Below are 22,154 nucleotides of genomic sequence, written 5' to 3' on the forward strand. Positions count from 1 at the left end.
CTCTCTCCTACACCCCCCATCAACTAGTCCCATGCATTTAATGCATGGAAGGCCTCTTTTGTTCCTAAGACCAGCCAAACAAGGCCTGACCTTAACTGATCTCAGTCCATTTCCCCTCTATATATACTCCCCTCTCACACTCTTGCAAAGGGTTACCAAGTTCACAAAGGGTTGGCCTCATTAAGAAGCACAAAGCTTTCTTCACCTCTCTTCTTGCTCTTTATTTCTCTTCCTCCATTAAAAGAGAAAGTAGAACAACCCATCTCCATACACCCTGCTGACATACAGCCATCTTCTCAGCCTCCATCTTCAACCCATAAGCTCAATATCTCCTTCAAACCTCCATACAAAAAGGTATACCACCTTTACGTTCTTTTCTGTTTTCGATCCCTGAGGGGAGCCAGCAGGGCCCAGGCTAGTAAACAATACTAGTCCTGGCCTTGAAATGGCAAAAATGTGACAATCGTATCAGATAAAACATGGCGCACGCCAGTATGTCTATGCCGTACGCCAGTAATGGAAGTATGGGCACAACTGGCGTGGGGATCATGGATCGTCATTCCTTTTGTTTTATCTTTCTGTCGATCACCTTAGCATGCTAATAACCGGTTTACTGCTTTCCATATTTAGAACTGTTTAGTGGTAATATCCTATCTTTTTCATCTCTGTCATGTAAAGGCCTCTGGGATCCTTCTGGTCATGTTCCAGAACCCAGATGATGCAAAGCCAAACACTGGAATCAAAGGCAAAGTGGCGTACGGCAGTCATATACTGGCGTACGGCAGTAGGCTTCTGGGTCCAGTGACTGGCCCTTGCATCTGAAGCGAAAGCTAGGCCTATCTTTTGTCCCACACTGTTTTGGGGTGTTCTGCTTTCTTTCATGGCCTAAAGCCATTCGTTTTGCCTGTGACTGTGTATATTCTGCTATATTAAACTGCGTGGTTTGCCCTGGGTGTGCGCTGGTCCTTTTCCAGAGCCCAGAGGGTTGCAAACAAAGACTGAGAGATCCAACAAGTGGAGTACGCCAGTTTATATGTGGCGTGCGCAGGTTGTATCACCATGCAGTGGCTCGACCAGTGCATGCTGGTAGAATCTGCTCACGTCACCTTGTGACAGCGTACTGCAGTTTGCTCGGGATGCTCAGTGCTTGTTCTCAATCTATACTTAGCATCGCAATCAAATCGTTCATAAGCATTTTGTCACATAAACTGCAATTTGTTACCGCTTTCGTCCCCATTAACTGTTCCCCCGCCCCTAACTGGCTGAAAAATGATTAAATGAGAGAAAAGTGCAAACGCTTTATAAAAGTGCCTGAGTAGAGACCGATCTCCGGATCGGGCGAGAGGGGTGCCATAAAACCCTTCCCCTCTCGTAACATGGCTCCCGAACCTCAGATATCGAAGGTGACGACGGACCGGTCTACGCCTTTTCAAAATCAAACAAACGTGGCAAAAACGTTTTTCGAGTTCGGTTCCTTGGGTGCTCCTACCGCTAAAACCCGAGTGGCGACTCCGAATCGAGGCGTTTCGCCGCGCTTTTTCCAACCAAAAAGGGCCGCGCCCAATTTTACGAATAAAATTTCCGGGGGCGCGTGCCCACAGCGCTCTTCCAACAAAAGGGGCCGCGCCCGATTTTACAAATAGAATTTCCGAGGCGCGTGCCCACAGTGGCGACTCCGCTGGGGATCTATTGCGTTGATTGATATTTGGCGATTAATACATAATTGAACAATTTTCAAAAGCTTGTCAAAACAGTACGCTCCGCGCTACTGAAGAACGGAATGGTAACGTAACAGGATCTCAGCGTCCGACCAATCCGAACTGGGGCTTTTACTATTGTTCTCTTGTGTAGTTTTCTACAAGTATCAATTAACAAAAGTGGGCCAAGCTTCAAAAGGCATTCGTTTTCAAAAGCGTTGCGTTTCTCTCTCATTTGGTCATTCTTCGGCATTCTCCATTCGTATCGATGGTTGGTCAGCCCCGTTGAGGTGTTTTGGGTAACCGGCACAGTTTACTGGAGCCCGGGGTCCTCGAACGCCCAACAACCTTGGACGATGATGAGTCGTACTACCGTTCGACCATTGCTTTGCTCTACGCGTTGCAATGGGAGGTATATCGCGGCTCTAGTCAGAGGAACCCCTTTAAGCCAAAACCGGCCTCTACAGCGTGTACAATGCATTAGAACCTTTCAACATAAGACAGGAACCTGCAGGGTAGGATTACTTGTTTCTAACCCCATGTCCTGTTTATGTGTTACCGCTTTTCCTATCGCATGCTTGTACATACATCCATGATCGTTTTGAGTAGGAGCATGCTAGGGCGGCTTTTAGGATATCTTTTTGTCGAGTCTGTCTTGCGCCCATTCGGCGTTGCCTTGGACCGATGACGAGTCGTGCATCTCGATGTTGCACGTTACAAAAATTTTCAAAGTCCTTAATCAATGAGACTTCGGGAAATCGACACTTTCTAAGTCTTTGACCAATACCCCATCGAGGTTTCGAACCGAAAACTAGGAACAACGGAGAACATGGCATGATGCTTACACCACTCAGGTTAAAAGTGCTAATCACTTACACCAGGCTCCGGCACAGTGCTGCCTACGCCACTTCGGTTACGGTATCATGACATCTACACCGAGCTGTTCCAAAATCAAACTTTGAAACTTCGAGAAGGGAGAAAGTCAAAGGCTTAGGCTGTTTTGGCATCTCTTAGTAACATTCGATTCAATCAAGGATACACCGTCGAAAAGAAAATCCGAGGAAATTAGGCAACTGTCCGAGTATCGTAGGGCAGACTCTCTCTAGCTCTAGAGTCTAGGAGGATACCGACGACGATGACATGCGCGTTGCATTCCTTCAAAATTCTTTCAAAAGCTTGCTGCAGGAACACCACTGAGTTCTCATTTACTTTGCTGTCAGAAGCTCTAGGCCGTTTCACTGAAGGAGAGAGCCAAACCTACTTGGGAGCGTCTGCCAGGGCTATTTCACTGTCACTTCCAAAGCCATATCGCCCTTCTCAATCATCAATCCAAAATGGCAGCACAAACAGAGCTGGCTGAGCTGAAGAGGTTTGTTCAAGAAATGAACCAGAAAATGGACAAACAAATGGCTATGGTCCAGGGATTGGTTGACCTCTTTACCACCATAGCCCCGCAGCCAGATATGGGGCTAATCAAGGAATCCTTTCAAGCTTACCACACTCCTGCAGTCGGAACCAAGCAGTGCTCGAAGGACATGTTCAAAGACCTGGCTGAGTTTCATGAAGCCAGGACTCACCCGAAGGGGAATGTTGAATCCTTGTTCAAAGCCAACGCCGAAAGGGAGGATATGCGCGACAAAGAAATCAATCCCAAAGGCAAAAGAGTGCATCATGTTCCTCAATCTGGTCGTCGGAACCCACCAAGGACCTTTTCCCGCTTCTCCACACCTTTGTCCTCGGTTTATGAGAAGCTCCTCGAAGCTGGCTTCCTCAAGCCACTCCTTCCAACTCCTTCGCCTCGAACATTCCCGGCATCCTACAACCCAAACGCCTATTGTGCTTTCCATCAAATGCCAGGCCATCTCACCGATGCTTGCTTCCGCCTTCGACATGAAATTCAAAATCTCATTGATAGTGGCACCATTCAAGCTCCACTCCCATCAAAGCCCAGCGTCATATCCAACTTCATGCTCCAACACGGTTCAAACCCATGTGTTAACCAGATATCCATCAACTCTACTCAAATCAACTCAAGCTCCACTCAAATCAAACCTAGCTCCACCATATTCAACCCAACCCTTTTCATTAGCCCAGAAAATCAAACCAAGCCAATTTTGTCTCTCCCATCCGAACCCGAGGTTAACCTGATGGCCATAGGTGCAATCGAGGTCCTTACCGCCGATACCTGGGTTGATAGTGATGAGCAGTCTACAAAGGAGGAACTCAAGAGGAAGCTTAATCAATCAAAGGAGAAAACGGACTGGCTTGGATCCTTCAATCATGAGAATTTGGGGCTGTTGTTCAAGGAGTTCTCTCAAGTGGGTTTGGACGAAGAAGCTGAAGAAGCCGAAGTGCTGTTGCTTGAGCCTGTTGTCCTCTAGCTCCACCTCTCGGCAAGGAAGTCAAGGGTAACTATAAAAGTTGCATTTTCAAATCGCGTCTCTTTTGCATTGACACTTTCGAGTCTGAGTCTGACACAGTGTCTGTCAAGTCATCTAAGTCTAGCTCTAAGTCGGAGCTCGTGCCTCTTGGCCCTCCATGTCGTAGCTTCTATTCTCAATTTGAGTCTTTTTGCTGTACTTGGCAACCCCGAGGGTTCTTATGGTATGCATTATCCCGCTTTTAAATACTTTGCTGGCTTTTGAATAAACCGTGTCGACCCCGACGACGAAGGGATAGATTTCGATGGGGTCATCCCCAAGGAAATGTGTTCCCTCGCCGAAAGGGAAGACGAAAGGCATGCTTAGCCTCTAAAAAGAAGAAGTAATTTCAAATAAACTTGAAAGATGGGGCAGACCCCCGGATGGTTCAAATTGGTTCAACGCTATCCCCATAAGAGTATTGCGCCCGTTCAGACTTGTTCAAAGAATTCAACAATACCTTGGCATGGTCTCACAAAGACATGCCTGGCGTTGATCATGGGATAAAGAAATATCAAATTCCCGGCTACCGGATGCCAAGCCAGAAAGCAGCAGCTCAGAAGGCTCCAGGCCTCGTACCATGCGCAAAACAGTAACAGCAGCGTTCCATCAAGCGCACATTATAAGGGTGCAAAAAAAAAAAATGGCCTGGAGCGAGGCATTTCCAATTATAGCAGTCAGGACCCTTTCACTATCAAAGCCGTTCTATCTGGGGCTACAATCAAAGATCATCGACCTCGACGGTAGCACATCAATACCTCGGTCAACATGGATCAACACAAGTGTTGCTTTTTCCTGAGAGAAGCTCGTTGGACTGAAAACCCCAAGGGTGGGCAGTTCCAAGCAAAAGTTAGAGCAGCCTGCTAGACCGAAAACCTATGAAGGCGGTCTAGGCAAAAGTTGGCAAAAAGTCGAAAGCTCGCTAGACCGAAAACCTGAAAAGGCGGTACTAGGCAAAAGTTAGAGCATAAAAGGAGAGGTAGAACACACGAGTGAACCTTTGCCTGAACTACGTTTTGACCTGATTCCCAGAAAGGGATACGTAGGCAGTCTCTCTTCGAGGCTCGGTCATACTCTATCAATTGGATCCAAGGTTGGCGTTTTGGTGCACATCAAGGGTCAAGAAAGGTCGAGAACAAGACAAGCCGAAGTGCTGACTGGTAGGCTGAAGTCCATTGATTCATTGGAGAAACAGAAGGGGGATGCCATTCGTCTTTCAAGTTTAATGCAAACTGCTGTTTTCAATTTTAAAGCTGAGCAAAAGCCTTAAAATATTTTGAAGCATCAAAAACAGAACGAAATGCTTATGAGGCCTAACGGCTCACAGTTTATTCTAAGTTCAGCAAACGTTTATTTTAAGCGGCTGCAGCAGCTTTGCAATCTCGCGCGCTAGTTTGAGGCTCACACACACTCGTACAAAAGTGATGCGCGTTGATCTCAAGCATGCGCGCGCTTCTTCATTTCCTGCATCAGACAGCAGTAGGCAGCCATCACGCCTAACAAAGATTTTTGGCCGCTCGGGGGCACATTTCAAATTCAAAGCACCTCAAATCTCGTTGAAGGGGCTTTTACCAAGTCTTGTCATGCTGTGCGAGTCATATGGTCCTAATGTGGCTGCACAGGGGTGTCGGTGTCAGTCCGGGCCTATATGAGTCATCATTTGTGTCTTTTGTCCATCTTTGCGACACTTTTCAAGTTTCTCAATCCATTGTCATGTCAGGATGTTTTTTCTAATTTTACCGATTTGTACGGGTCAATGTACATTTATTGGATCTTATGCAAGTGTCAGTTTCACCTGTCTAAGGGATACTGTGAATTTTGGCACATTAATGCCCAAAATTTCATTGTTTTCCATATGTTTAGGAGTCCGTGACATATCCGGGGCTCTTCTTCCTTTCTCATTTGAGCTAGGCGAGTCTGTACATATGTGTGTGTTTGTCGATTCAGTTCGCTTGTCAATGCAAATTAGATATTAGTGATTGGTTTATGCATTCTTTTAGACATTCTCAAAAGAGAGTCAAATAAACTGAAAAATGCAATTTACATTGCTACTCTACCATCTGTGGTCCACAAGCAGTGGAGTCTTGTGAGCAGCGAGGGCATGTCGGCTCAAGGCCAAGTAAAGCTTATCTATGGGGCTCATCCGCCCCAGCATCAAAGAAAAGGGGTACGTCGACCCAATGCCACTCCTAAATGTCAACTGAGGCATGCTGGCCCGCTCAACCTCTATCTAGAAGCGCGTCTCAGAAGCAAAGGACAGTGAAGTAAAGAGGCTCAATGGTAGTCCTCAGTGGTAGAGCTCAGCCTCGTTCTCGTCGTTGTCGTCACTCTTGATCTCTTTGAAGTACCTGGGGCTCCTATCCCATCCGCCTCTTTTGAGGGGGCTTTCACTGATGGACTATTTCTCTCTCACTCTCTCTTAATCTCTCAGACTTCTCTCTCTGGGCCTCTAAAAAACTTTTTGGCGCGAGCCACCCTTTCTATGGGCCTTTCTTTCAACTGCACACCTCTAGCCACTGGTTATCTATTGCTCTCGTGTCTCTGAGCTGTGGCTAAGGTGACAATACCACTTTCTGTAACTCTTGTTTATGTGGCCATCCTAGGCCATCAATCCTCTAGAGGCCGCCCTAGTCTACCCTTGCATTTTTAATTTATGCATTCAATTTCGTACATATCATTGCATATTGTATATCAACTGTTGAAAACAGGGAAAATCTATCCAGCATCAAAGCATGCCTGTCCAGTATCGAAAGCAGCAAGTAATCAGGATTTTGGGGGTTCATACCTGGGATCTAGTCACTACTGGAACTAGAGCCGAAGCTGCTGCTCTGGGAAAGTGCAATTGTAAGGGGGGTGCCACATGTTGTTCTCCCTATCCATTTCTCCATGGCAAATGTCAAGCACACAGCCTCACTGTCCCACTCCACTAGCACTTGGAGCACACTTTGGCAATCAGAATACAATTCAAAGCAGCAATGGCTTGTGCTACCCATTTCAATCAAATCAACGACGATCAGCCATGTCGTCCCTCTCAAATCAAATCAACGACGATCAGCCATGTCGTCCCTCTCAATCAAATCAACGACGATCAGCCATGTCGTCCTTCTCAATCAAATCAACGACGATCAGCCATGTCGTCCCTCTCAAATCAAATCAATGACGATCAGCCATGTCGTCCCTTCCCAAATCAAATCAACGACGATCAGCCATGTCGTCCCTCTCAATCAAATCAACGACGATCAGCCATGTCGTCCCTCTCAATCAAATCAACGACGATCAGCCATGTCGTCCTTCTCAATCAAATCAACGACGATCAGCCATGTCGTCCCTCTCAAATCAAATCAATGACGATCAGCCATGTCGTCCCTTCCCAAATCAAATCAACGACGATCAGCCATGTCGTCCCTCTCAATCAAATCAACGACGATCAGCCATGTCGTCCTTCTCAATCAAATCAACGACGATCAGCCATGTCGTCCTTCTCAATTAAATCAACGACGATCAGCCATGTCGTCCTTCTCAATCAAATCAACGACGATCAGCCATGTCGTCCCTCTCAATCAAATCAACGACGATCAGCCATGTCGTCCCTCTCAATCAAATCAACGACGATCAGCCATGTCGTCCCTCTCAATCAAATCAACGGCGATCAGCCATGTCGTCCTTCTCAATCAAATCAACGACGATCAGCCATGTCGTCCCTCTCAATCAAATCAACGACGACCAACCATGTCGTCCCTCTCAATCAAATCAACGACGATCAGCCATGTCGTCCCTCTCAATCAAATCAACGGCGATCAGCCATGTCGTCCCTCTCAATCAAATCAACGATGATCAGCCATGTCGTCCCTCTCAATCAAATCAACGATGATCAGCCATGTCGTCCCTCCCAAATCAAATCAACGACGATCAGCCATGTCGTCCCTCTCAATCAAATCAACGACGATCAGCCATGTCGTCCTTCTCAATCAAATCAACGACGATCAGCCATGTCGTCCTTCTCAATTAAATCAACGACGATCAGCCATGTCGTCCTTCTCAATCAAATCAACGACGATCAGCCATGTCGTCCCTCTCAATCAAATCAACGACGATCAGCCATGTCGTCCCTCTCAATCAAATCAACGGCGATCAGCCATGTCGTCCCTCTCAATCAAATCAACGGCGATCAGCCATGTCGTCCTTCTCAATCAAATCAACGATGATCAGCCATGTCGTCCCTCTCAATCAAATCAACGATGATCAGCCATGTCGTCCCTCTCAATCAAATCAACGACGATCAGCCATGTCGTCCTATCGTCTTTTCAATCAATCAACAATGATCAGAATATCGTCTTTTCAATCAATCAACGATGGTTCAACGAGTCGTCCTTCCGTGATGACCCACCGTCTCAAATCAGCGATGGTTCAACGAGTCGTCTTCAGTGATGACCCACCGTCTCAAATCAACGATGGTTCAACGAGTCGTCCTTAGTGATGACCCACCGTCTCAAATCAACGATGGTTTAACGAGTCGTCCTTCAACGATGACCCACCATCTCAAATCAACGATGGTTTAACGAGTCGTCCTTCAACGATGACCCACCGTCTCAAATCAACGATGGTTGAACGAGTCGTCCTTCAACGATGACCCACCGTCTCAAATCAACGATGGTTCAACGAGTCGTCCTTCAACGATGACCCACCGTCTCAAATCAACGATGGTTTAACGAGTCGTCCTTCAGTGATGACCCACCGTCTCAAATCAACGATGGTTTAACCAGTCGTCCTTCAGTGATGACCCACCGTCTCAAATCAACGATGGTTCAACGAGTCGTCCTTCAGTGATGACCCACCGTCTCAAATCAACGATGGTTCAACGAGTCGTCCTTCAGTGATGACCCACCGTCTCAAATCAACGATGGTTGAACGAGTCGTCCTTCAGTGATGACCCACCGTCTCAAATCAACGATGGTTGAACGAGTCGTCCTTCAGTGATGACCCACCGTCTCAAATCAACGATGGTTCAACGAGTCGTCCTTCAGTGATGACCCACCGTCTCAAATCAACGATGGTTCCCGAGTCATCCTCAACGAAGATCCATCATCCATGTTCAACGATGGTCCGTCCATTCTGAATGACTACCTCTACTTCAGTCCAGCTTAGAGCACATTTTCCAGCAGTCCTATTGCTCTGTCTCGGATGGTCCTTGATAAGGAGATTGGCTCTGATTCCCAACAGATGGAATTTAACCTCCCTGACGCGACCTACCCGTGATTGTTGGAACTATTCGTGCCAAGGATAGCTTGACCCCCTCAAACGACGATCCATCCGTCCAATTCCAAATCAACGACGATCTACCTGTCCAAATTCAAATCAACGACGATCCACCTGTCCAAATTCAAATCAACGACAATCCACTCGTCCAAATTCAGATCAACGATGGTCCACCCGTCCAATTTCAAATCAACGACGATCTATCCGTCCCACAGTCTTTTTCCCCAACAGAGTCGATGCTGTTGCAAAAAAAGATTGTTCCCCAGGAGAGTCCGCATTGTGTGATCTATCCGTCAAAGACAACAAAGCAGCGGTCTGTCCGCCCCAACTTCAAATAAAACAGGTTCTTTAAAAATTTACGTATTCTGGATAGCCTTGAAGAGGGTGTCTAGAAAGCCTTTGACGTTACTTGTCTCCAGTCAATGGTGCTTCAAGTGCCGTCAAAGGGGGGCTTCTGTAGACACCCCATTCTGGACTGTCCAGATAACGTTATTTGTCGATCGTTTATTTCCCCAATGATGATTATAGTCGAAAACAGATAAAGGACAAGGGTGTGCTTAAGCCTTGAGCGTCCAAAACCCATTTCAAACCTTTCAAACCAGAGCCAAACGGCCCCAGCAAAACCCAACTGGCATACGCCAGTGTCTTGGTGACGTACGCCAGTAAGCTGCCACGTGTCAGTCATCGACCAGTGGTCCAGCTTATACTGGCGCACGCCAGTAAGAAATGGCGCACGCCAGTCAAACCCAGTCAAATCAACTTTATTCAGCCACTTGGGCGGGACTTTTGTGCCACCCTGATGTCGGCCACAGTGTCCCTGATGATTGCTTTCGGCAGGGGCGTCCCCTCTCTCTCCTACACCCCCCATCAACTAGTCCCATGCATTTAATGCATGGAAGGCCTCTTTTGTTCCTAAGACCAGCCAAACAAGGCCTGACCTTAACTGATCTCAGTCCATTTCCCCTCTATATATACTCCCCTCTCACACTCTTGCAAAGGGTTACCAAGTTCACAAAGGGTTGGCCTCATTAAGAAGCACAAAGCTTTCTTCACCTCTCTTCTTGCTCTTTATTTCTCTTCCTCCATTAAAAGAGAAAGTAGAACAACCCATCTCCATACACCCTGCTGACATACAGCCATCTTCTCAGCCTCCATCTTCAACCCATAAGCTCAATATCTCCTCCAAACCTCCATACAAAAAGGTATACCACCTTTACGTTCTTTTCTGTTTTCGATCCCTGAGGGGAGCCAGCAGGGCCCAGGCTAGTAAACAATACTAGTCCTGGCCTTGAAATGGCAAAAATGTGACAATCGTATCAGATAAAACATGGCGCACGCCAGTATGTCTATGCCGTACGCCAGTAATGGAAGTATGGGCACAACTGGCGTGGGGATCATGGATCGTCATTCCTTTTGTTTTATCTTTCTGTCGATCACCTTAGCATGCTAATAACCGGTTTACTGCTTTCCATATTTAGAACTGTTTAGTGGTAATATCCTATCTTTTTCATCTCTGTCATGTAAAGGCCTCTGGGATCCTTCTGGTCATGTTCCAAAACCCAGATGATGCAAAGCCAAACACTGGAATCAAAGGCAAAGTGGCGTACGACAGTCATATACTGGCGTACGGCAGTAGGCTTCTGGGTCCAGTGACTGGCCCTTGCATCTGAAGCGAAAGCTAGGCCTATCTTTTGTCCCACACTGTTTTGGGGTGTTCTGCTTTCTTTCATGGCCTAAAGCCATTCGTTTTGCCTGTGACTGTGTATATTCTGCTATATTAAACTGCGTGGTTTGCCCTGGGTGTGCGCTGGTCCTTTTCCAGAGCCCAGAGGGTTGCAAACAAAGACTGAGAGATCCAACAAGTGGAGTACGCCAGTTTATATGTGGCGTGCGCAGGTTGTATCACCATGCAGTGGCTCGACCAGTGCATGCTGGTAGAATCTGCTCACGTCACCTTGTGACAGCGTACTGCAGTTTGCTCGGGATGCTCAGTGCTTGTTCTCAATCTATACTTAGCATCGCAATCAAATCGTTCATAAGCATTTTGTCACATAAACTGCAATTTGTTACCGCTTTCGTCCCCATTAACTGTTCCCCCGCCCCTAACTGGCTGAAAAATGATTAAATGAGAGAAAAGTGCAAACGCTTTATAAAAGTGCCTGAGTAGAGACCGATCTCCGGATCGGGCGAGAGGGGTGCCATAAAACCCTTCCCCTCTCGTAACATGGCTCCCGAACCTCAGATATCGAAGGTGACGACGGACCGGTCTACGCCTTTTCAAAATCAAACAAACGTGGCAAAAACGTTTTTCGAGTTCGGTTCCTTGGGTGCTCCTACCGCTAAAACCCGAGTGGCGACTCCGAATCGAGGCGTTTCGCCGCGCTTTTTCCAAGCAAAAAGGGCCGCGCCCAATTTTACGAATAAAATTTCCGGGGGCGCGTGCCCACAGCGCTCTTCCAACAAAAGGGGCCGCGCCCGATTTTACAAATAGAATTTCCGAGGCGCGTGCCCACACTCGCATCCTTACCAGGATGCAATTCATGACTCCAATTCTCCTTCTCATGCGGCCGCACACCATGGAGAGAATCCAATCACAAAATCCACAAAGGAAAAGATCCCAACGATGCATCGTCTAGTCTCCATCTCCATTCCTCTGTTCGGAGCTCTTGTGAACATCTCTCAACAACCAGTTGCTCGCCGTCTGCAGACTATTCCACACACAATCTGATTCGGTACCCGACATTCCTGTACATCTCAGGTCATGACTTCTCGTACTCTAGTGCTCTTCATGTGTGTCACTACAACTGTTGCTTCTCTTGTTCACCGTCACAAAAAACCCATGCTGTTTGTCCCGTACCAAACATTAGCTCCATTTGTCTGTCCTCTCCACAAACCTGAATCAGTTGCCCATCATCATCCTCATGCAGCCCGAATCACAGCTATAACTCCCAATGATAGGTCTTCAATCCCGATTGAACCAAACTGCCTCCGATCACTGTCAACCATCTCCGCAAACCATTGCTCTAGTGAGCACCTGTGTCACTACCAACCCGAGTGTATCCTTGCTCACTAGCTCCGAGCATGTTTGCCCCTATCAACCTCCAATCCCTGCAAGTCTACTCCGTCAATCGTCCTTTTTTGCCATTTTCTGTCAACTCCCTGCACTCCCATCAGCTCTCTCCGGGTCTTCTCCCTGTCACTCGTCCATTCCCATTCCATTCCAGGCTTTCCCCAACATCCAGGATCTCCATCGGAATCGATCTATTACTCCAGTAAGTGCCTGTGTCAGTTATCAGACGAGCAGACCAGCTCGAATATAATGTATCCTTGCCTACTAGCTCCGTAACAGATCACCACCGATTGTCCTTGCTGCAATAAGCCATAAGCGCCTGTGTCATTACCAAACGAGCAAACCCGCTCGAATGCAATGTATCATTGCTTACAAGCCAAGCCTCCACGCAACCTAAACCGCCTCCAAACACGCGTTTTCTTGCTCCACTAAGCAATCGCATCAGCCTTGGAGCCTCCAAACTGAAAACGGAGTGCGCGGTTGCGTCCAGAACATTGAACCCATCTCGGAATCGGCTCGAACCAGACCTGAACCGGCCCGAACCGGCCAAAAACCCCTCTGGACCTTCTGAATCGGCCCGTTGACTGGCCCATTGACCAGCACTGTACAGCTGACTGGACTGCCACGTCATCGTTGACCGCTGACGTGGCACCTCAAATGGACCCCCACTTGCTGACGTGGCAGTGCCACGAGGCGATGATTTGGCTGCCACGTGGCGTCCCAGTCGGCGTTGACCGGCTGACTGGCGTTGACCGCACACGCCTGGCATGTGCCAGTGTGTGCCTTCCATGTGCTGGCGTGTGCCAGCCTTCTGTCCGCGCGTGCACCACACATGCACGCGTAGATCTGACGCGCTCCACGCGCCGCTGCTTCTGGCCGCGAGTGTGGCTCACTTCGGCGTCACCCAGTGATTTTTTGACCACTCCCAAGCTCGTCTCGATGAGACGAACACAACCCCGCGCTCAAATTTCGCATCCGATGACTCCTGGTAGGAACCACCCTTGAACCGCCACCTTCGATCGGCCATTGCCACCTCCTCCGAGCTCCTCCGGTGACGTTCTACCCCAATCCTTGATCGTCTCCTCAAGGTGAACACAACCCAGTGCTCAAAACTCATCTTCGATTATCCACGACTTCACGCTTTTCAAAACAGCCTCTACGCCCGTCGCCGCCTCCACCCGCTGCGATCAAATGGTTCCCGAGCCTTCATCTGGTGGCGAAACTCGACCACCCACATATCGTGGCGATCGTCTTTGTGAGGCGCACAAAATCCACTGATCAAAATTGATTTCAATTCTGACCAGTTTCTCGAACCGTGCATCAATGGAGGTCGTACATTTTTTCGGTGACCCCCTTTGCTCTCCTGTGCTCTGATACCAGTTGTTAGGATTCGGGGTCACTCAACAACACAACAATATGAGGAAAAACTCTCTTAATATTATTTACACAATAATACAATATGAAAAAACCTCTACGGGAGAGCCACAACCCGGCTCTCCACCGCTCCGGTGAGCCACACCGGCTCACCCACTCGACCTCACTCTCTCCCTCACATAGTTTCAGTCACAACTTTCCTACGCTCTATACATGCATATATATAGACAAGGAAACCCTAATTCCCGTAAGGAAATAAGGTGGAGAGTGATCCTATGCTTCGCACACACCACCCCACTTGGGTGGAATCCCAACACTTCTAATTTCCAAAGTATCTTCCGCTTATTACAGTGAGGTTAACTTATGTCCGCAGGTGGTGGAAATCGCAGGGTTTTCGCTACCGTGATTGTAGACTATCATGTATTTATAGCTGTAATTTGCATCGTTCATTTTTTAGGGGTTTTCACAACGATTCGGTTCGGTTCGGTTCGGTTCGGTTCAGTTACTGGCAAAACTAAAACCAAAACAGAATCATATACCAGCCAGTGTAACTCCGACTCCAAAGATGCAACAAACTTAAGCTGAAACACTATCCTCAAAGTTTCTTATGAAAATGAAAATTACTACTATTGTCAAACATGCATGGATCTAAAAACATTTTCTTCGTACTTCTCCAATGCTGCTTCTTATTTTCTCTGAATCTCATTTTCAACAACCATGTCGACATTATTCTAGAATACTAGTAGTATAATATTATAGCGGAGTGGGTATTCGTTATTTTTAGTACTCATTCTTGAGGTTCCAGTACTATACCCTCTCTCTCTCTTATAATTGTAGCGCCGCCCCTGTCTGCTTCAATTCAGAAAGCAATTGAACAATTCTAACAAAAGTTGATCGAGCCTAATAATATACATACATATATAGTAATAAATATCTTCCATGTTGGAATTATTATTATTATAACTTCCATCTGAAATGTATTGAGAGTTTAATAGTAATGAAATTCTCAGCCGCGGGAGGAACCCTGCAGTGCAGCCAACCAAAATATTGTTCCTTTTTGTGGAGTTACCCCCTAATTCAAAAGTTTACCATTTACTACTAATAATCACACTGACTTTTCCAATTAAGGTCTGGAAAAAAATAAAATCTCTGTTTTGGAAGCCAAAACCATTTCCCCCTCTCCTCTTGCCTGTTTCACCCTCCCAATCCCCATTTTCCACATCCACACTATTGCCTTCGATATCAATCATCACCTCATTTGCTGAAAAGATAAACTTGACTTGTGTCTTTTGATTGTCCTACAGTTTCTAGAATGTTTTTTTATGTGCTAGGTTCATTCATGTATCTGGAAGTTCATGTATTCCTAGGACCATCTCTTCTAAAACCAATTGGTGTTAGGAAGGGTCTTTTATGGCATCGCACCCGCAAGTCTGTTCTTAGAGCAATCTCAAAGAGTGGCTTTGTGTAATCAAATCCGTGGGAGCACTCCGGGCCCAACAATCCCTCCCTCATGATGACGCACCCGCGACTCGATCCCATGACTTTCTGGCTCTCTGAAACCACTTGTCGAACTGCTTTTCCACTATCTCTCCTAAAACCAATTGGTGTTAGGAAGGACTTCAATTAAATGTTTTATGACACTCGGCATCACACCAGCAAATCTGTTTTTAGGGAGTAGCATTGTGTAATATACCCAAATCCATGGGGCACTCCCGGCCCAACACCTATTAATTTTAGTCTTATCTATTAGAGCCTATAAATGCCCAATGTACCACATGGTTTTATGGAAGTGGAATACAAGAATTGAGTTCCTAATATATTCCTCTTCCCTTCTCTCAAACATCTTGTAGACAGTGTATTTGCATAATTATCTTTACTGTTCGATTTTCAGTGCGGCTTTCTCATGAAACAAAAACTGGAATTGAACAGCCGGATTTCAAAATCAAAAACCAAAAACACAGTTAAAAACCGCACCAAATGATTCTGTACAGTTCGGGCAAATACACTTCTTTTTCTGTTGGGGCCTAAGTTAAATGAACTCTTTTAATATATAAAGCACTTGTGTTGGACAGCTAACACTGTGTAGGGTTTTGGAACATATGTCTATCATTTATGTTGGACATTTATCTAGTAAACATTTATGGTTTCAGTAGAATTACGCATATAACTATCAACTATTTATAAAATGCTCCATGACATTTTACCCTAGAACGCAAAAGAAACATATTAGGTAGTTTAAATGTGTTCCTGTATCCTTGACATGAGAAATAGATGAATCCAACAGTAAGATACATGCACCCGATACATGTACGTACCCAGGTCCATCAAAGGCTTAATCAACTAAGCCCAACAATAGCATTTTGGCAACCCTGAAGCATATGGAAAGCCTTTTATTGGAGGTGGATATTTTGGAGAACCATGTCGCCCACGGGGAGTTTTATTTTCCATACTGGATCAGGCACTACAAGCTCATCAATAAGTAATCAAGACGGAAACTATCAGGGTGTCAGTTCCTTCCAAATGATGGAATTGTTCCTTATGGAAACAAAGGAAACAACAGTTAATTTATTCGCTTTAGTCTTATTTAGGTTTTGCTAAGTGCTGCTGTGTGGGACAGTACAATTGGAATGTGCCCTTTAGTTTCTCAAGATTAGAATACTTATTTACATCTAACTTCTAATAGTATGATTAGAACACTACCTTGTTAGAGTAGTCTCCCCCATGACACCTATAAGCTAGTAAGAACACATAATGGCTGAAAACCCCACCAAACCTCTTCTTTTTCTTGTAAGCAATTCGCATGAGGTTCTTTCGGCTTTTTATTTGTTGCTTCCAGTCTCCCCCCAACTCCTGGATGGCCTCAATATCGTTAAACAACTGCTGCCCGTTAAACAACTGCTGCCTTTGCACATCGAGGAACTTTATGTTGTCAACGAACCTTTGGAAGAAATCAATTTTCTGTCTCTGTCCTAAAGGCACAGTGATGGTTCAACAGAATTTCGTTGTTTATGTAAAATGAGAGAAAATACATTTAACAATGCAATACCAATTACTAACATTAGATTGGTTACAAAAGGCAAGGAAAGCAGCATCTCTGGAATAAGAACCACTCAAGCAGCATAAGTATCAACCTCACCCAAACAGAGGTCATCAATATCAAACGATCCTGTCTATTTTTCTCACCTGCCAACTTTTTTTGTGTCTCTGGGTTTGGAGTGACTGGAACTGCTTCTTTCTGTACTGGGGATTGAGTATATGCTCGGTGCACATTAATAATCTGGTATTTTTGTGGTTTTCTGCTCTTCTAACTGTTGTGCCTGTTTGTTGGTTTCTCAATTCCATCCTCTTTTGTGTCTTCTGGATGAGCCGCCATCAACTGCAGAAAGAGGACCATATCTCGAGGGCAGTCCATCCCAGCACCTCCCAAAATATTGTATTTAACAACATTGAATAATTTCTTGAAGTCTCTTTCCTTCTCGGACGTGTGGTACAGCGCGCGGTTTCGCTCCAAAATCGACAAATTTCGATAAGTACGTTGCCGACCATGACGACATTAGTTCCATCAAAGTCCCCACTAATGCACTTTTGTTTCTTGTGTAAGTTTTCTTGTGCAGGTGCATTACACCGTAATGGACCTTAAAACAATTCTTTATAATAGATATCGTACGCAATTTTTCACTTTTCTTGATACCTTGTACCTTAACTTAAGAAAAGCTTGTGGCCAATATCTCTCATAAACAACTCCATTTTTCAGCCAATTCGAAAGTGTATTATTCCATCTCTCATAAATTATATTCTGATTTTCCTCATCAATGTTGTAGCACTTGAGAAATACAATATGAGTAACTCCTTGAACAGCAGCCGAATAATGGAATTCCTATCCGACTTTCCCGAAGTTTACTACAATAATTTCGACATCCCCAACCATAGTAAACCGTGTTGAGTAGCTGAACCATTATTTGAAATTACGTATTCATTTCTGCTCTCTTCAATGCCATTTCCTAGATCACAACACTACAAGATAGGAGTAATTCCTAACATTATTTATTGTGAAATTCCCACGCATGCATGTGAGAGAGGTGTGGTTGATGTGTGACACATTGATGTGTCCCTAGCATTTCTCAATTTTCTGGATCTAAAATCTTGGATGACTTTATGTAATTAAGTTAAGAGAGAACAAATAAGCGGATTAGCCTTCGGAGAAAACATAAAGGGTTAATGGAATCCTTCTGCTCCTTTTCTTGGTATTTTATTTTTTTGCAAAAATGTGTGATTCTCAAAATAATTATATTCTGGTGGCTAATTTTTGAAGATTTTAGTACCATGTAAAAAAAGTCAATTTTGAATTTTTAAACAGGTGAAAAAGTTTTGAAAAATATTCACACAAATATAATTCTTTCAAAAAAAAAAAAATACACACCCTCCAAAAAAGTATAATTTGCCAGTGCGGTCCGTGCGGATGGTGTCGGAAATTAGAGTGGTAATTTAATTAAATGGGTAAATCATACCATACCCCCTTAACTATGACCTATTTTTATTTAACATTCCAAAAGTTTAGAACTCAACACATAACCCCCTAAAACTATACGAATCTGAGATGTGAAAGATGGCGTCAACGAAAAATCACAATTTGCCTCTTGCCCTACAATCATCAGCCTACCGTATTCTTTTCACCTTAACATTCTCCCATAACCTCCCTAAACCACTACATTGAAAACCAAATCAAGCCACCACACTGCAATGAAAACTATTTAACCTCAAATCCCGCCGTCGTCGGCTACAACTTACTACAAAAGTTAGACTCTTTTGTTCACCCCTGATTCTCTGCTAATTTTTGGAAATTACCATTATATTAGGTGAAGAGAATAGGGTAATTTCATCATAACATCTTATTTTTCATGTCATGCTTTGCTCGCATGACGAATTTGGTCCAAAATCCTAATGTTTTGCAATCAGATGAACATGCTTGAGGGGTTAAGTGTTGAGTTTCAAACATTAGAGAGGTTAAGTAAAACTATTCATAGCTGAAGGGTTTAGAGTAATTCACCCTAACTATAAAGAGGTCTCTAATAGTTGAGATGATGAAAAGGTTCTGAATTTTGTATCGGTAGGATAGTGATTTTCACACTCTCTTTTCTACCATTCACATTCTTTTTTTCGTCCTTATTCATATGAATTTACTTTGTTACCTGATGAGCACCAAATATTGTAGATATTTTGTGCGATTAGTCCCCTTTTATTTTATTTTAACTTGCGTTCATTTAGCTTTTATGCGATATCACACGTAAGATGTATTTTTAGTGTTTTCAGTTAAACCATGCAAATAAGGCGTGTTTTGATGCCATGGATGGCCCAAGTGCTTCTAAGTACCCGAAGACCCTGTCAGCCCCTCAAAATCTATCTAAGTATGGGAAAAAATGATTTTCCGAAAAAGTATCGATTTGCAGAACTAAAAATGGCGGTAATTGATCCTTGAATTTTTCTAAGAGTAACTGCAAATTTGCAAGATTTTATTTAAAAAGCAAGATCATGTTTTGGGCCATTTTCTTGAGAGAAAAATGTGCAGTTTTCTGTTTTGTTTTAAAACTGGGGAGTTGACATTTTGATATAATTGAAATCTTGAAATTCTAGTAATGTCAATGTTTTCAAATGGGGGTACTTTCTTATTTTCATTAAATAAATTAAAGTAAAAAAAAGGTAAAAGAAATGTTTAAAATATAGTCTTTACTTAACTTTAGGAAATGAAAATAAGATGTTGTGGAAGTTAATGGGAGCTGTTTGTTGAAGCTGAGGCCAAGGAAGGAAGCCTGAGCGAGGACCCTGATCGGTATCGATACAAAAACTTGTGTATCGATACCATAATGAAACAGAGAGAACAAGGAAATTGCAAAGTTTCAGCGTATATATACAATTTTATGTTGTATCGATACCAGTTCGTTACGGGAAACTTTAGATTGCAGGGTTAGCTGCTTGGTATCGATACAACCTTTTGGCGTATCGATACCAGAGGCTTACCGACAGATTTTTGCTGCTTTTTGGACTTTCCACTTATGGAATACTTGCCACTTTTGAAAAGTTTTGGGATATTTTGTGGAGAGAGAGGGTGAGATGTATATATACCTCTCTCTCTCCCCTTAGTAAATCTATCTACTTTATGCTCTAGGTTAGTTTTCTCTCTAGTTTTTCTCCATTGTTGTTCTTGGTTTCAAGTTTCAATACTTGTAAGTTTAATTTCTAGTTTTATGTTTTCTCGTTTATTAATGTTGTAGCTGCACTTTAGATTCTCCTTAGTATCAAGTTTGTTTCCGTTTCCTATGGTTAAGTAACATGTCTTATTTCTATGTTTTGCTTTGTTCTTTAGCTATGGTTGAGTAGTTGTTTGGCTAAGTCTTGGGTTAATCTTTCTCAAAGACTTAGGTTGTTGTTGGTTCTCAAACCCTCGAGCTTAAAATTATGGTTTTCAGAATTAGATCAACCTAGCCATTTTTGGTCTAAACTAGAGGTGTTAACTCCTTGGCATGCCGTTTGGTCAAGTGGTCTTGGCAAGCGATATACCGAGGGCTCGTGGCTTCCTACGTGTTAGATTCATTAGCAAAAATAAGTTAGTTTAGTTCCGTTAAATCACATCTTTTGATAAACGTAGTCGTTAAAGCTAAATCTTCTGAGCGTGAGCACGCGGTCATGACTCTCGTTTGAGTTATAATCAAGAACCAGTAACGATCTTTGTCAAGGGAAAGACGATCCCTAGACTTGCCTCTTTTAGTTCATAAAACACATTTCTAATCTTTTTCCTTAGTATTTTCACTCTCAAAGCAAAACCAAAGTTGGCCTTCTAAAACGCCGAAATCCACCATATTAAACCTACAATCCGATTAAGCTATTTTCGATTCTCTATGGGTACGATCCCGGACTTTCCGGTTATTATGCTATCGACGACCTAGCTCTACGCTTGGGTGTCTTAACCTTATTTGAAGGCAAGGTTGTTGGCATAAGCATTACCTTTTATAAATTCACTTTTACACACATGAAGGGCAATATAGTCAATTCAAGTTAAATAAAGACAAAAATGGGAGTGTTAAAATTAATTTCCTTTACTGGTACGGTACGTAATTATACAGTGAAACATTGGGTAGCATTTGGAATTTATCTGTCATTAGTGTTATTTTTCCACATTAAGAATTTAAGCTTAAAACACACATTTATTTGAAAAGAAAATAAATTTTAAAATAATCTGGTATCGTCCATTTCCGATCGGGATTTGAGGCGGAATGATACAACTCTAGGGGACCAGATTTGATAGAAAATAATGCAACCAGACTAGTATGGGACACAATTTAAAACCCTGGTTTATATGACCATATGATAAAATATTGAGATAAGCAATATTTGATGTGACTGGAATACCTTTTTTATTTTCCAATTTATGCAAAGGGAAAGAAGGAAATATGAAAAGGGAAAGAGTAGACTGTGAGATGGCTTTTGTTGAATGCAATTTGTGCTTCAGATAAAAAATGAAAACAGAAATACCCTCAATCCGGCTCAACTCTAACCTTTCAAACCCAACCATCCATAATCAATGTCTAAATGCTGAAAACCAATTCCTTTTGTTGAATGCAATTTGTTTTTGTTTTTTGGAAATATTTTTTGTTGTGCTTCATATGGTACATATCTTCTTTTTTTCAATGGTAAGGGGTTTTTAGGCCAGCTTACGTGCACATTGACTATTTTTCTCTCAAATCCGAATAAAAGCAGGCCATCCACGTCGAGACTAGGGAATTCAGAAGAAATTTCTCTCTAGGCCTAGCCTCATTCTATTGGTCAACTACTTAAAGTTCTCATAAACTTTGCCTAAAGTTTACACACTAAATTAACAAATTCTGGTCCGCTGAGCTATTGTGGTGTGGCTCAGCCCCACCCAATTTTTCATTTTGAGCACACTAAATTATAGTTAATGATCTTGTGCGGTAATGATCTGCGTGTTGTCGAATTAAATGATAGCAACAACACTCGAGATTAATTCTCCAATTTATCAAAATCGTTCTGTAAAACTTGAATGACTGGATTTAGACTTGAAAAATCACCGAACCAAAATTTCTTTCATCGTTCGGCCTCCTCCGACTTCGTTTCCTGGGTCTGCCACTGTCGAAAAGCCTCATTATATAGCTTATTTTCTTAAGTTTTATATTTAATGTATATCACTTAATTGTTGCTTGAGTTTTGAACAACATTTTATTGGTCAACTACTTAAAATTCTGAACCATAAACTTTGCCTAAAGTTTGCACTTCATGGATCCGGAAACAATGCTGTGCACTGCCGGTGAAGTGCGGCATCGTAGC

At 43.8% G+C, this 22,154-nt stretch overlaps 1 protein-coding gene across 2 annotated transcripts in view; it reads left to right on the top strand.

Annotated features, from left to right (window-relative positions):
• Positions 1-22,154, top strand: part of LOC131301827 (2-alkenal reductase (NADP(+)-dependent)-like) — an 86,949-nt gene that overhangs the window by 37,150 nt on the left and 27,645 nt on the right. The window lies entirely within an intron of this gene.

Source organism: Rhododendron vialii, chromosome 9a (genome assembly GCF_030253575.1).
Source record: "Rhododendron vialii isolate Sample 1 chromosome 9a, ASM3025357v1".
In the NCBI taxonomy this organism is placed as follows: domain Eukaryota; kingdom Viridiplantae; phylum Streptophyta; class Magnoliopsida; order Ericales; family Ericaceae; genus Rhododendron; species Rhododendron vialii.